At 34.2% G+C, this 14,732-nt stretch overlaps 1 pseudogene; it reads right to left on the reverse strand.

The window, feature by feature from the left end:
* Window positions 1-447: 447 nt before the first annotated feature.
* The window catches only part of LOC135212207 (macrophage mannose receptor 1-like), a 79,065-nt pseudogene continuing 64,780 nt past the window's right edge, over window positions 448-14,732 (reverse strand).

Consider the following 14,732-nt stretch of genomic DNA (forward strand, 5'->3'; position numbering starts at 1 on the left):
TTATTTGCATTTAACTTCTCGAGATAGTGGCTGCACATAACTAAACCCATCCCTAAAGTTACTGCTTGCTAAGCAGCTTAAGGCAGTAAAGTAAGACATGTCCTTCATCCTTCCTCACTCATTCATCAAGTAGAAAAAAATTAAGGATAGAAGTAACTCTTATACTCGAATAATTTATTGGCCTTTAAAATCTTAGATTAAAATACACAGTTAAGTGTAAACTTTGTTTAGGGAATAGTGCCCTAAATATTGCAATAGAAAACGGATAGAATTATACATTACTTGATTTACCATTTTCATTACAACCTCTTCTCTCCAGATGAACTGAATTTTATCTTCTTGCGACAGACACACTAACCGATACGTAAGAAATAAAGAATCGTAAGAAATAAATAAAATACCATAAATAAGTATGTTTACGCATCTGTCGTATCAGGGTCGTGATGTTTACTCTAGAGGTGCTGACTGTCCTCCAAAACCTAAAAGAAAAGATGTAAGTGAGTTAGAAAATAAATGCTCTTTACTGAATATCAAAGAGAACAATAAGATATGAGTATAAGTTCAGTTATCGTTACGTTTTCGTATGGTACCAGATACAGACCTGTAAAATTATTGATTTATTTAGGTTTCTGATACAAGAGAAACAGCATTACGAAATGTAAATAGCAAATGATGAAATAATACTCCTATTACACAAATGCAATCAACGTCAATATCACCAAGAATAAAGGTAATAAGTAAAAAAGAATTAGTAGTTATTGTTTCCAATATACATCTTTGTACAGTTCTCAAAATTTGCCAATATGTTTTATGCTGAATTTTATTCAGCAAGTTTTTCCATTTTTTTTTTCTAAATATCACCTATGAAGTCGTATCATGTAGTGTCATATGTATTTCCTTTTCTTAGGCCCCAGCTTTCAGAATTACGTGAAGTAATTTTGTTCATAATACTCTTCTTCGCCAGTTTATCTAATATCTTATACAGACTTATGTAGAATATGAAAACTCAAGGTTTATAAACATTGGAACAAAACATAATGAGGGGAATTCATATTAGTTTTTGTATCTAGCATACATGTTTAGTGTTCAAATAGTAGGAAACTAAAAAATATAAAGAGCAAATTCCGTGTTATTTATGACCGATGGAAAGAATATATACCATTATTGAAATTGTAGCATTAAGCTGAATATGTTAACATTATGCAAAAGCTGTACATAAACGCAATCGAGCTCGTACTTATTGTTAATTACATCAGTAAAATGTTTTAGTTACTTACTTGCTGTAAACGGAGCGTAGTTTTCTCTGCTTCTCTTTTTGTTAACAAATGTCAGCCCAATGAAACCAACACCTGCTATTATGACGAGCGCAGATGTCACTATTCCAATGATTGCACTACTGCTGAGACCGCTTCCACCATCTGTTGGAGAGCGATATCAGATTCAGTCTTCTTTAACATGTTATCTTAGTATTAACGAAACTGCAGTAATCATTATTTTGATGACTGTTACAGTCACGTCATCATCGTCATTATCAAAATGTTCTACCTCAGTGAAACTTTCAAGCAATCGACGTCGAGTGTATTCTGTTTACACACTTGAGTCCTTTTTTGGCTAAAATATGGTTTAAGTGTCCCTGAAGAAGAAAATAATGTGGCAAAAATTTGATGACCAAATTTACTATATTTTGCTTGAATTCTTTCAACTATTATAAGAAGGTCTCCTCTCAATTTAGCCCGTAACATCAAAACTTTCTCAAATTAATTTTTCTGGGCCCAAAATCAGCCGAGCCGGGTTGTCGTATGGATATTTAAAATATCTTTTTACTTTTATTCTAAATGTAAAGCATCTAAACTTGCGTTTCTTGTCCATTTTTAAAGATGGTGGAAAAATCTCCTTTGCTTGTTATCACAGAAGAAAAATCGCCCATAATTTATGACCACAACGATTAAAGTTTGTTTTGTGGTTTTGACTGGGAAAGATAGTGTCCTTATTACCTAGAGGGAATGATTTATACGACTACTAAAGAGGTAAACATCATGTGAATTTATTTACTTATTTTTATATTTATAGATTGCAGAACTATCAGGGATGGTAGTGGTTTATAGCATGATCACATACGAGTATCCTTATCATATGATGTGCAAGATTTTTTGAACTTCCAAGGATTCAGAACTATCTGTTCAGTGCGAATTGGTCATTACTAGATGATATGAAAGTTCCAGTTGAAGTCTTGAATTTCCCTTCGCTCTGCTGGCCTTTTTTGTTTTTCATATATATTTTATAATTATATATTATTTTCAGAATATTCTCTCTAAAGTACAAAAGTACGTTTTCACATCTAGTGAGGCAGGCAATTCAGCTCACGCTGTTTACGCGAGTAAGATTACACTTGTGTCTTGAGAATGTTTAATTAACCAGTCTTTGGGATTAGCTCAACACCAAAATGACCTTGTTAGTTGGTAGCTTTTTGCTAAGAAGTTTGTATAATATTTTTTATGTCAGTTCGTAATTTTTTTGCCGTGGTATTCTTTATTACAAATGCTGGTTATGTAATTTTTAGTCAATACGGTTGCAGTTCCATGAATTCTTTACACACACACACACACACACACACACACACACACACACACACACTATATATATATATATATATATATATATATATGTGTGTGTGTGTGTGTGTGTGTGTGCGTGCGTGTGTGTCCCTCCATACATTGCCACCTACTGTTCTGTGAATAATGTAAAGTTTTCCGTGTTATTCTTTGCTTATTCTTGCTTCACCTCATCACTCATATATATATATATATATATATATATATATATATATATATATATATATATGTGTGTGTGTGTGTGTGTGTGTGTGTGTGTGTGTGTGTGTGTGTGTGTGTATACATATACTATAATATATAATAGTATAATTATATATTATAATATATATAAGCTGAAAATCACAATTATAATTTATATATGTGTATATATATGTATATATATATGTGTTATATGTATGTATGTATATATATTTATGCTTTATTTAATGAAAACGAACTCATAAAAACGCCAAAATGTATAAAGTAAATATTATAATAGAGACCAAACTCTCTCTCATCAGGTAGGGATGAATGAGAAAAAGTTACAGAAATAGCGGTATTTATACCAATAGGTTTGGATGCAGATATTATAGATAAAATCTCCCTCCAACCAACGATTAAAGGGAGATTGTCAACCGGGATGACTTGAAACGGCTGATCTGTGACCTCTTTGTATAAAATATCGCTTTTTCACTAACGTTTCTCAGTCATCCCCTACCTGATGAGATAGACAGTTTGGTCCTGAAACATAGCATTTACTTTTTGCATTTTGGCGTTTTTATGTGCTCCTTTATCAGATGGAATTCTGTTTTAGCAGAATATATTTCACAGTCATATATATATATATATATATATATATATATATATATATATATATATATATATATATATATATATATATACTATATATATATATATATATATATATATATATATATATATATATATATATATATATATATATAATCTATGTGTGTTGTGTGTTTGTTTGTGTGTGTGTGCGTGTGTGTGTGTGGTGAGCATTAACCATACTCATTTTGGTTTTACACAATAGTAAAAATTATTTTCTCTACCTAAATAATATATTTCTCAGTCATCCCTTTTTTTCCCTGAGATATAAAGTTTTAGGAGTAGCTAAGGTCTTACTTACCAGGTGGATGAGTTGTTGTGCCTGGCCTTGGAGGCAGCGTAGGATTCGTTGGCTCTGGAATTCGCGCTGAAAAGAAAACGAAGTGATAATAAAGAAAGCTAAGTGCAGTAAGTAAGTTTAAAGACCAAAACATTTGTAGATGTATTATCTTGAACCTCGATAATAAGGTAAGACTCCTGATCATAAATGTCAGTGCATATGACCGTCCTCATTGTGACACCAGATTCCATAAACAATTCAACTGTTGGTCATACTAATAAGATTGCTTTAGGTGACCCATACTGATGGAATCATAGATTGCAAACAAACCAAGAAGTTTGAAGAACAATTGATATTGGTGATTAGCTTTCTAGAATGGAACCTTGCCAATTTTCATTTTCTGACATGATGGTTGGTGGTGCTCAAAGCAAGCCCTTCTCATTTATGTTGCTCATCAGTGACGTGGCTATTAGTAAATCTATTCGTGGCTTTAAGTAACTTCAAAACTAATGCATTTTATTACCATATGCCAGGTGGTGACTACATTAACTGTACTTCTCAGATCTAGGCTTGTGCTATAGCCCTCATGTCATAGGTCTGCGACAGTCCTAGGTTTGATTGTGTTGCACTCTTTCCTCGCCTTGTTTAATTTTACATGATATACGTTTTAGACGTTAATATTATTTGCATATATACAATTGAATTCCTTAAAAGAGCCATAAAGGAGGAATGTAGTGTTTATGCAACTGAGTTTTTTTCCTAGTATATGGTATATTGTATAAGATGGTAGTTTATTCTTGTCGGTGTGTGTGCCTGGTCCTTTGTTGCTTTGCAGATGCAGTGTGTTGCAAGGCCTCGAAGGCCTCCTGGAACTCATCCACTCTCTTTAAGAGATCCATCGTAAGTATACGTACACACTGGGAAAGGCATCTTGGATGTTGTTAAAAAGGGTTCTGAGCCACATTTTCCTCATTAGAGTGACTTTCTTGGGTCTTTTCTCAGCCTCAAGTTCTTGTAATCTAAGGAGGGACTTGAGTTTGTCACAGGCTGCCTTTGCCCTCATCCTAGAGTTGAGCATGTTAAGGGCTCGATGGATGCAGGCAGATGTTGGCAGAGAGAGCTAAGCTATCAGGAATGTGTACAGGAATATGCAATCTTTTCGTTGAACTTCTGATGCTACAGAGATGGAATTATATATCCGCTCTCTGAAACCAGGCACACGGTTCGTTCAAAACAGGTGGGGTACATGAAAGTTTTTAACATTTGTGTTTGCTTGCTTCTCCATGGACATCCTGTGAAGGTTCGAATACCAGATCATCTTATAGCAGTAGACACAACCATTTAGCCTATTATTCATCAGGGGCTAGCTTCTTTTTTTTTTTTTTTTTTTTTGCTTGGGTGTTGATGAGATAACCTGGTCTATCAGGCTGCTATAAGGTCACTAGTGTTAGGAAAGTTATATGCATGAACTTAGGAAACACTTATTATCATCATTATTATTCAGAACAAGAACCCTATTCATAAGGAACAAGCCCACAGGAGCCATTGACTTAAAATTCAAGTTTTCAAAGAATATGGTCTTAATTACAAGGAAGTAACAAAGGTAATGGTAAAAAAACAGGGAGAAGAGATCAGTCATTAGAGAATAAAAAGTGAATAACCAAGTTAATGAATAAGTAGATTAATATGTAAGTAAATTATTAAAAATACAAGAATTATATTAGGGTAGTAATGCGTTGGATCTTTGCTTGAACTTTTGAAGTTCCAATTAAACAACATTCTCAGGGAGGCTTTGTTCATGGGACCTGTCCCATTTTACATGCCATGCGGACAGAGACCTAGTTACAGGTGGTCTAGGAAACATAGCCAGAAATAAGTGAATGAGTGATATAAGCATGTGACAATGAGGGCGCCATTGATTGGCTGCCAAACTTGGTGGCTAAACCTGGATTCGGCAGTGAAATTTGGAAACTTATACCATCAGCAGACCAGTATATGCTATTTTAGTAGTGTGCAAAACGTTCCATGAGCATGCTGGTGCTGCATAACAAATGATCATGACATTATGCCCATGAAAAAAATTATTTAATTTAGGAAAAGCATAGCAACTTACTTTTGGTTTTTTTGCACACGGATTGCAAGACAGACGAACAATCTGCGTCATTCCAAGTGCCTTGACCAGGATCCACCTGAGCGCATTGTTCTTCATCACTGCTTGGCTCCCCGTCATCCCAGTTGACGAAGTCAAGGCCAGACCCATCACTCCATCCAAAACCTGCTTCAACGAGAGGTCAGTATATGAAAACAGCATATGTAAAAGAAACTTAGAGTTCAAAGAATTTCAAGACAAATACACAAGAAAGAACATCACTGGATGAAAAAATTTCTTACCGTCAAATTTTCTGGATGAGGCCCTATCCAGACTGGGTTCCCAGAATCTTTGATGGCCATCAGAAGTAGTTTTCATTTCATCCTCAGAATGAATAGACGCCAGAATTACTGTTCTCCTTTACGCAACTGTAACAAAGAGAAGAGAGTGTTTTTTTGTTGGCCCTATGTCATTACTTCATTCTCTCTGGTTCATTTCATATTTTTACCCTTGTGGTCTGCAAAGGCCGTTAGTATACAATGACTTACTTCATGTTTGCCTCATTCCACGGTTTTGTATCTTCACGATAAGATAACAGTAACCACCACCGAGATCCAACCATCTCTCATCAGGGCAGAAGCCAGTATAGGTGGGTCAGGGGTAGGTACAGCTCCTGCGAAATGTTAGGTGAAGTCAGTTTCAGTAATTCAAAGTGTTTTAATTATTACTCATCATCTAAGTTATCATTTTTAACGATATATAAATATAAATTCTCAGAGGAACGTATTGCGATTTAAGCCAAATATGGGTATATATTAAATATTCGAAATTATGTATTTCTACTTCAAAAGCATCTCGCAACGCGTACGAGATTACAAAAGCACTATCTCTTTACATCTGATAACCAAGTGAAACTTTCGTGGCCTGGAAAAGACCAAAAAAGTGTAAGCAATTAACATGGAATGGGGCAAATGGGAATATTGGCTTCAGAGACAGTAAATTACGAATATTATTCCCCCATCGGGCTGGTATGAGGCAATACTTTTATGTTAATTTTATTAAACTCGGCCGTCGTTTTTCCTTTTCCAGTTAAGTGAGATTTGTATCACATATTAATAAGTTTACATTGAGTTTACATAGATGTCTCTAGCCAGATAGTTGCAGTAGCTTGAGAAAGCTAGAAGATATTTTGAAGGTAAGGGGATCTTATTCGATCCAGATGGTGTTATATTAGGGCAGTAAAAAGAGAAAGGTCCGTTTACTTTCTGGCACTAAGATGTTAGAACCTTTATACCAGAAAGTATCTCTCGGATTAATTTCAGATTTTAGAAATGATCAGATCATCAGAATATATAAAAGTCTTAGATTGCAAAGTAAAAGAGTGGGATGTTTGTAGAGCGGCAATCTAAGACCAGTAAATATGCCCTATGGTAGGGGTGTAAGAATACAACCACCGTAGATCCTGCGTGTCGTAAAAGGCGACTAAAAGGACAGCTGCAGCCTTACAGTCTTACTTCTTAGTAAAAGGCCAGGCGCGCCGCCAATAACTGGGAACTACTGCCTTGCAGATGGACTTTTTAGTCAAAGGCGAGGCCCACCGCCAATAACTGTGGTTGATGACAGCCAAGGGGATGCGGTCGTAAAATCCCCTTTGCCAAACAATAAACCATGCCTGATGTTTTAAGGCGCATCAGGCAACCGAACCCTTAATGTAGGGATAACGGTAGGAAAGAAGAATCTAAGATCAGTAAATCAGGGCAGTTCGTTACAAGGAAGGTCGTTTTGGGAAGAAATAATGCGACAAATTTGATTGTAGTTTCTTAACTATGGATATGTTAGACTCCACGGTAGTTATTACATTATAATCTAAGAGTACTTATTTTAGTGTTCAGTTTTAGTTCGGTGTTCAGTTCCCTATATTTTAGTTCTATTATATTACGCATATTTATTATTGAGTGCTTGCATTAATTAAGTCTTACCGCATAGTTGTATCATTGTAAGAAACTAGGAACAGTTATTCAGTAATGTGAAAATTTTTTTTAAAGTATAAAGAAAACAAAAACAAAGGCACTAAATGGAATCTTGCTATTTTTGTTCATTTTTTCAAGTATAAAAATAATGATGATGCTGAGAGACAACATCTCAAAACCTTCCCCCTTCACACTGAACTACATAGAAATGAAACTTTCAACTTGTAAAGCGTGATTTATGTTATGGAGCTCCCCATGCTATTTTTGATAGCTGAATTTATTCCATGGTTCTTAGGAACTGAAAGTTATCATAAAATATGCGCGAATATTTTGCTTTATATCCCAGTGTAACATTAGTTGCAGAAATTGATTATATTTTTCTTGTAAAACAAATAATGTAAACAGTTAGTGATATAGAGAACATGAACAGTACAAAACTATGTTAGGCCATGCATGGTTTTATTTAAGTCATAGTTTTATTGTATGTTGTGCTTTAAAAGGAAACCACCCTCATTAAGTCTCACCGCTTAACATTTTTTTTATTTCTAATTAATATTTTTGTAGAATAAAATTACTCGGCATCTCATGGGAAATGTATTCTACAGAATGATAGCAAATAAAATTGTATTTCATGCCTAAATAGTTCGTCTTTTAAGTAATTTAATCATTTAAATTGCTCGCTCCATAATGATCATCTAAACAACTTACACGTTCCTCATAATTATCAAAGCCATTGATATCAAGTGTCACCGAAAACTGATTGTAATGACTAAGAATAGAAAAAAAGATAAAGTGCTGACCATCTTTGAATTTGCATGCAAAGGAACGAGATTCATCACAAGAAGTGGTGTACCAGAGTCCATTCTCGACGTCCAGCCTGACGCAGCTTTGATTAGCTGCACTGATGTCTGGCTGATTCTTAGCCCAGTTGGTGAAGAATGAAGGCCAGCCATCAGACCACTTGAATACTTTATTATCCTGAAAAAAAAAAAGAAATCAAGAAAATAGCTGGCCTATATTACTTTGACCTTTGCGCATGCGCCGCGCACACACACACACACACACACACACACACATATATATATATATATTATATATATAATATATATATGTGTGTGTGTGTGTGTGTGTGTGTGTGTGTGTGTGTGTGTTTATGAGTGTATAATTTAACCTAAAGGGGCCATACACCAATGCTTTTTCAGATATACAACATATGTTAAGTGCACAATGAAAGAGTTGCAGTGGTTTTCTGAAGAAGCGATGATAGTCTGTGGCATTTGAATCGGTTACCATTCTCTGCAACGAGATAGATAAATCGCTGGGCATCTAACAGATGGAGGTAGGACTGTAGTATTTAACAACGAGGCAGAGACAGCAAAGTACAACCAGGACAAAGCCTTGGTATCTTGTACTGGATGAAGACTACCGTGAAGTTTACAAATAAGGATATGTATAATGAAGGAGAATCAGTTGTGTTGGAATTTCTAAGGTGGAATTAGTTTCAGACGAACCAAAGGAGCACTTACTTCACTGACACCAACATTTATAAGGAAAAAATATTGTAAGAAATGGGTTTTGTTTCCATCGACACTTTGGAAAATGTGTGATTTTTTCAAACAAAATAATCATGACATCCTCCACGTGCTGTAAGATATTCTTACTCCAAAGTAATGATAAACGGAAGAATTTGTCGCACTTCCTGAAAAAATCAAAAAAAATATAGAACACTAGGAGGAGAGGCTAGAAATAATTATTGTGCTCTAAAGGGGTGCAAGTTTCAAAGATGAGAATGATCTTGAAACAATCTTCGGTCAACGAGATTATAGCCTCACGATATTAGGATCACGATCTCCATATCAATCAAGGAAAACGAACATTTATCAGACTACTGCACCCTCTCAAAATATTTTGCCTGTTATCATATGGAAGTAATTGAATGGTGAATAGAAACTAACCCATTTTAGCAAGTTTTTTTTTCTTAATATTGGATGTATTGTTATATAATAGCCAAAATGCACTCTTTACCTTTTCGAATTCTTCACACTTTTTAGATATTCTTGTTACTATAAAGCCTTAGATTCAGATTCATGCGCAAGAAATATGAAGTAAATTCTGATGTCCGGTAGTACAGGATTATTACCCTGGGTGTTGGATAATTTCTTTATTCATAAGAGCGAGAAAACAAGGAGTCTTATTTTATACATAGTGGAAGTTTAAAGAAGAACACTGATATATAGCCCATAGCCAGAAAATGTTACTTATTTTGAAATGCATAAAATTTTTCGGTTATGAATAATTTTATATCTCATCAAACGTTTGAATTTGATAACAATGAATATAAATATACTTTAATAATTTACCTGAATATTGTTGAAACCGATCCATATAGACTTGAATCCCATATTTTGACTGAGAGTCCACAATAAGCATTTTCTGCCAGATCGTGAGTGGAAGCCAAGTGGATCCATCATTTTGGCAAGTTTTCTCTGCTTCCTGAAAAGATATATATATATATATGTATATATATCTATATATATATATATATATATATATATATATATATATATATATATATATATATATATATATATATATATATATTTATATATATATTATATATAACCAGTAATTTTCGTATTTTAAACTCAAAAGGAAAAAGTGCTCACATCATTACTGAGTAAGGTTGGACCTATTTCAGCTTTATTAACAACTGAATTCTACTGATATATTTAAGCTGAAGTCAATTTTTCATCCCTCGCAGTACTACATTAGTTATCAGTTCAACTCATCATAAACTTGGTTTCAATACTTGTTTTGAATAGTTAGCTTTTATTGTTAAGATCAGGGAGTTGAAAGAGTTTAGTGTGTGGACCAATATATAAACATATTTATATTAAATTATACCGGTAGGTTTTAAAAATGAAAATACAAATATATGTACTAATCATACAACATAACATTAAATCATTAAGAATCAGGAGGACTAAAACCTCGTAACTCTATTCACTGTCTAGTTATAAATCTTGATTCAAACAGTCAGATAAAGGACATATATTAAAATCTCTCGAAATTGAATTCAATGAATGGCCCAAAAGAAATCATCTAGTTGTCTTGGAAACTTCAGTGCATGAGGTGCTTCTGGCTAAATCCTTGGACATTTCCTTGACAGAAAGTATGTTGGATATTGGAATAAGAAATATTCATTGTTTTTCTCTTGAGGAACAGTTTTTTTTATTTCTTAACTAAGCAGAAACACATCATGAGACCTCCAAGATTCATCATTGTCATCGTTAATTAATTTTATTCACTATACCATGGTTTACTGCAACTTTGGACTTTGTAAACGAAATGTCATTCTTTTTAATCCTGTACGCAGATGCACAGCAGACATGAAATTCATGAGATAAATCATTTTGCACTACTGATTGGCTTTGGGTTGTTGGCAGGGAAATATGCTGACTGGTTAAAGTATAAGGCAGAGGGGAAAACAGAAATCCCTCTTTCAGTAACGGTAGGTACGTATCAAATCAAGCGACTGAATGCAGTTCATGTATCATCCAACAACTTTCTGAGGATTAATAGAATATGTGCAAAACAGTTCTGGAATGATCTCTCAACTCAATGTCAGTATTGATGCTGAGAGTGACAGCATTATGAGAAAGTGAATGCAAATATTTTTTGCACTTACCTTTCCTAATTCCAAAAAACCTAAGGTGGCAGTCATGGTAGTTTCTAGCTAGAAATCACTTAGAATTGATGGCTTACCTACGAGAATTTTTAGGGCTTTAAGATGAGGGGTCAATTTTGACATCTTCAGTGGTGATTTGGCATCTGCTGGGCATTAAAAACTGTGCCTGAGGACTGTACATTCTAAATTTGAACATCCCTGGAAGTGAACTATTATAGCATAGCAGATAAAAGTTTTGTCAGGTTCAATCTCACCAAGATTACAATCACTTTATCTTAAAAGTCAGTATGACTTCTGACTTGCGGATTTTTTTTCTCCTTAAGGCAAACACAATAAAAATATATGAGCCCTTCCCCACCATACATTACATTCATAGAGGCTCTTGACACTTTTCAACAAGGCAAGTAGAATAGGATTTTTTCTGACATATGTTAAAAACATTAAATTATTCCTTGAGGATATAAAAGCCAAGGTATCGTATGATGTAAAAGTCACAGGGAATATCTGCTGTCACGGGCCTCATGAGCATTTATTATTTGTAAGCCTTACATCATACATTTAATTAATACTAATCTAATCTATTTACTTATGGAATGGATGGTTTAAGTTATTTTTGCTAGGATGATGATTCGATTAGAAACGTTGACAATCTTAGATTTATTATTTGCTCAAATGTTTGCCTGATCAGGCTGCCCTTCGAAGAGAGGCAGTTCAAACTTTGCGTGCTATCATGATTCCTTTATAGCATGAATGGGTCATCGATTCCCACCAACTCGAGACATGATAGCCTTCTTTGCTGCTGTTTGAGAAAGATCGCGGGGGTGTACTGGTATCACAGAAACAATTGTGGAAGTTTTGAAGAGTCCACATTCTAATTCGATTTATATCCATATAGGGACAGAGAGGCTCCGTTGTATAGGCCATATGAAGGGAATGAACGACGATTGAATTGAAAATGCAAATAGGTTAAAGATTCAGGAAGACGTTTGTGTGCTATTCTAAATCTGGGAATTAGAGTAAAATAAATAATTCCTTGGAGACAAGGATCATAGAGTGCTTTTGATATTTGTCTGCTAGGTAACATGAGATGTCAGAAGCCAGGATCAGTAATATTGGACGGAACTGTTAAGATGAATTTCATATATTTTCACCACAAGTCTCCTTTTAGAGGTGGTTCCAGAAGGGTAAAAGCTTACTGGTCTCAGTATATCAGACAAGCGAGACCACTTCTTATAATATTCGTATGACTTCTGTTGAAAATATCAAATACTTATCAAAAAGAAGAGGTAAGATTCTCTCTCTCTCTCTCTCTCTCTCTCTCTCTCGTCTCTCTCTCTCAATCATCTCTCTCTCTCTCTCTCTCTCTCTCTCCATTTTTCGTTACCTGCCACGTCATTTTTGTGCTAACGGCTCTGTAGCAAGAACCCCTGTAGGAAATGTAATTGTCAAAGGGAGTCTCACATCGTAGCGGTGGGTCATCTTCGGGGATATCAGGATCTAGAAGTAAAGTAGAAAGGCCATTAAAATAGGTTGGGATAAAGGAGGTTAAGTTATGAAGAATATTGAGAATATGCTTTACTTTTGTCTCCCTGGCTCAAGGATGCGTGGATCCCATGATGGGCTGCTATAGTAATTTGGTTTTTAAATACTTTATGACTACAGCATCTTTATTATTATATTTCATTGTTTCGTAGAATTTTAGCGCACAATACTTACCTAGTATTCAGATTAAGCACATACAATATCGCCCCCCACACACTATATATATGTATATATACACACATATATATATATATATATATATATATATATATATATATATATATATATATATATATATATATATATATATATATATATATGTATGTATATGTATATATGTATATATATATATATTATTATTTATTATTTCTTCTTATTCGTGTGGTGCACTCCATCACTTTTACTTAATCTAATTCAATAATACCTTTAGAATACAATGTTGTGTGTATATATATATACACCATATATAGTGTGTTTGGGGTATATATACACACACATATATATATATATATATATATATATATATGATATACTATATATATATATATATATATATGTATATATATATATATATATATATATATATATATATATGATATATATATATATAGTATATATCTATATATATACTATATATATATATATATGTATGTATGTATATATCCCACACACTATATATATGTGTGTGTATATATATATTATATATATATATATATATATATATATATAATATATACACGCAACATTGGATTCTAAAGGTATTATTGAATTAGATTAAGTAAAAGTGATGGTGTGCACCACACGAATAAGAAGAAATAATTGAGAGAGAGATTTTGGATAGTCTGAATCTGTGCATGACTGATTTTGGGGAAAAGGAAAAGGGCGCTGCTTGGTGATTTGAAAGACAGTAATGTTAGCAAGCATGGATTTATTGAAATAAATGTAAAATGGAGATAGTCTTGTGGGGACAAGTGTTAGATAACACGAACCAACGACTTCCAGTTGACGTAATTCCCCTTCGGTGATATTCCCGAAGAAGCGCGAATTGGACATTAAACGACATTTGTAGCATAATGTTTGTATATCAAATGTTACAGTGATGTGACAAAAATTCATAAGTAGCTACTTGTTCCAAAAGTGGCTAAGTTCCTCGTTGGACGGGTGGTTTTCGCGCTCGGCTACCAATCCGGTGGTCCGAAGTTCGATTCTCGGCTCTGCCAACGCGGAATCAGAGGAATTTATTTCTAGTGATAGAAATTCATTTCTTGATATGTGGTTCGGATCCCTCAATAAGCTGTAGATCCCTTTGCTAGGTGACCAATTGATTCCTAGCCACGTAAAAATATCTAATCCTTCGGGCCAACTCTAGGAGAGCTGTTAATCAGATCAGTAGTCTGGTAAAACTAAGATATACTACTACCATTCGGTTGTCATGGTAGGGGTGGGATGATGCCGATGCTACGTACAAATCCATGCACTCGACGGGTATATGTATACGTCAGAGTCGGCATTAACTTGTTTTTCACTTGATAGCCAAATGGTTATGAACGTCGACTGGAAGTCGATGGTTTGTACTGTGGGGTGTTCGATTCACTCGGTTACCAACCCTTTCATCACAATTAAGTCCCCTTCCGTAATATTAAAGTAGTGCGAATTGTACATCAAACGATATATATATATATATATATATATATATATATATATATATATATATATATACATA

This window comes from Macrobrachium nipponense, chromosome 40 (genome assembly GCF_015104395.2).
Source record: "Macrobrachium nipponense isolate FS-2020 chromosome 40, ASM1510439v2, whole genome shotgun sequence".
In the NCBI taxonomy this organism is placed as follows: Eukaryota; Metazoa; Arthropoda; class Malacostraca; order Decapoda; family Palaemonidae; genus Macrobrachium; species Macrobrachium nipponense.